At 38.1% G+C, this 2,913-nt stretch overlaps 1 pseudogene; it reads right to left on the bottom strand.

The window, feature by feature from the left end:
- Positions 1–278: 278 nt before the first annotated feature.
- Positions 279–2,251, bottom strand: LOC114724170 (uncharacterized; annotated as a pseudogene).
- Between the last annotated feature and the right edge of the window lie 662 nt (positions 2,252–2,913).

The following is a 2,913-nucleotide window of genomic DNA, read 5'->3' as shown; positions in this document are numbered from 1 at the left end:
GGGGGGAATAAGAAATGAAATAACAGAATTTCAAAGAGAATGCAGAAAAACAGAACTTGAAGAACAAATTTGGCTGATGAACATAATTCATGATCCTTAATGCATTCATTACAAGAGTACCTATAAAACATAAAAACTCATACAAATAGTCACACTTCTCTCTGGCACAATTATCACAAGAATTTTGGAAGACTATAACGAAGTATATATCATAGGCTAATTGTGAGCTTTGGAAAGTGAAACACCTCAAGATTCACATTTAATACAATTAAGGATGTCTAAGATACGCACACACTCAACAATTTGACATCATCAAGAACAGGTCCAACAAAGTGAGCCATCAATCTTCATCTTCATGCTGTAAAATGTGCTAAAGAAGGTGATGATGAGTGCGAGAGGACACTGCCTGAACCCGAAGCCTCCCTCTTGTGAACCCTCTCCTTTGCCCTTGGAATCATAAAGAAACCTTCACAGTTTCTGTGCCTGCAAATGCCTCCACAGTCATGGTCATGGACCTTCACAAGCGTTGTTTGTTCTCCCACAGCAAATGACAGATCATAAATCTTGCCAATCTGTGTTCTGACAATTTGTGCAATGGCACTCTCTTTTCCTGCAACAAACTCGATGGCTCTTTTGCCCTTAGGCACAGAGAAGTGATCAGAGTCTAGGTACTTCACAGACTTGAGAGACTCTACTATCCATCCTGGTAAAGGGCTGTGAGGATCATCCATGTTGGGTGGGATCAGGACCCCACAATTTGTTGGGAACACATATGGACCGTCCTCAAAGTCCCCATTTTCAGCAAATTCCCTGAACACACAGTGCAAAACAAGCAGTGTTCAGTTAATATTGTCATTAGAAGCCGGTGTTTAGTGAAAGAATCGGACTTGAAGTTATTTAAGCTGTCAAGTTTTTGTTACCAAATTGCATAAAGAAAATGAGGAAATCCCTGTGTAACTTCTAAACATTATTATCAAGTTCTCTTCTAGATTAAAACATTTTAGTGTGATTCATAGTAATGGACAGATTTATATGTAAAACCTGACAATAAACATAGTTTTACTGAATATTTTTCCCCCCTTACTGTTTGGGTGTTGTAAATAAATAAAAAATGATAATGTGTAAATTTCAACAACAGCGAGTTTTAACTTAAAAAATTCTTGAAGAGAAAGTTATATAAATAAGGAAATGAGAAATAGAACACTTTGCCCCTTGCCACTCTCTTCTTCTTTGGATACTTTCCCTTCCCTCCCTCTAATTAGCCCCCAAATGCATCCCAATAATTAACTCTCTCTGAGTTTTTATCCCTCATAAAATATAACACACGCATAGACCCCTTTTTCCTAAAAGGAGAAATAAAATTTTCGGAGTAATGTAGGAAAGGAATCAATGGAATGCCTTGAAAATGCAACTCACGCACACACATATGTCATCATAACTCTAATTCAAACTTGTACTAGAGGTTTTAACAGCGAAGGCGCAAATACGATGGTTAAGTTTTTGGCCATTGAGGGAGTTTACCATTTGTTCTCTTAGAATGGTTCAAGACCGCCAAGGCAACAGAGTCAATAACAGGACCACAAGCAGGATGTTCGTCCCCACCAGTATTGTGGATGACAATCTCCACTTCTGGGTGATCTGCTTTGAACCCACAAGCATAAAAATCCCATCCATGGCTACTATGCACTGTTTGAATGGGAAACACGCCCCAGTTCCTCTTTTCACTCGTGGGAGTGACAGATACGTTAATCTTCTCGTCTTGTGCACACGTACGACCTGCACTGAACGTTATGGAGTAGTACATTCCCTTCACAAGCTTCACTTTCTGCATAATGGAAGCTTCATTTCCAAGCCTCACAGCAGAGTCTCCCTCAGGCACAATCACCATCATGTCACCTTGTTTGTGGCCTGATCTTATGTATTCAACGAACCCAGAAATGGTCCATTCGGGTATGGCGTCGCGAGCTGTGACTACTTTGCCCTTCAGTTGTGATGGCTTAGGACCAAGCTCGAAGTTGCCATTGGGAAGCAGACCTGAAAATATCAGCAGGAAAATAAAGCAAAATAGTGAGTAGTCTTCATTGGGTAATTTGTCAAACACATAAGAATCTTTGAGCTTTTCATTGATCACGAATAAAATGGATTCACAGGTAATTACCATCAGTGATGGAAAAAGTGATGGGGAAGGTTGCTAAGAATAGCAGCAATAGAAATTCAAGCTTCTGCATTCTGATACGCTCAAACTGAACAGTCGTGAATCAATGAAAGTCCACAAAGGGAGAAAGAGAATGCCGTGGGCTGATCAATGGGTGAGGTTGACAGAGGTTTATATTTGAGTTGGTTGATGAAAATGCCATTGAGATTGAGATGAAACTATGAGAATGCCACCGGAAGGATCCCAAGTTGTTATGGAACATGGAAAATTGGCAATTCCCATGAAGAAGTGGCGTTGTATGTGGAAGACATATTTGGATATTAATATGTCTTGGTACTTCAACGAAAATAAGATAACAAGTGCGACTTGTTTTTTGGGTCTTCATAATCAATATTAAAATACCAACTCATGTGGGCATGAATGTGAGTCAACGCTCCCAGCAAGCTGCTTTTTTTTTTTTTTTTTGCGGTAAGCTGCTTGATGACACCAAAAGTTTTTTTTGGGGTTCAACTATTTAATGTTGTCCCAAAAATGTTAAAATAGAGCAATATTATATTTTACCATTAAATTAAAAATATTAACAAACATTAGTTTTTCAATGGTTAGTACAACATTGTTACATTTTGAAACTTTCGGAGTTACATTGAAGTCAAAAATATTTTTAGGACAATATTTATTCTGAACGGAAACTTTCAAAGTAAATTTATATTTTTACCCATATTTTTTATAGCATCTAATAAAATTGGACTTCTATTGAA

The sequence above is a fragment of the Neltuma alba genome, unplaced genomic scaffold (assembly GCF_004799145.2).
Source record: "Neltuma alba isolate B1F8T4 unplaced genomic scaffold, ASM479914v2 tig00012173_pilon, whole genome shotgun sequence".
Classification (NCBI taxonomy): domain Eukaryota; kingdom Viridiplantae; phylum Streptophyta; class Magnoliopsida; order Fabales; family Fabaceae; genus Neltuma; species Neltuma alba.
The sequence above is the reverse complement of the archived record's forward strand: the minus strand, read 5'-3'. Positions and strand labels throughout refer to the sequence as shown.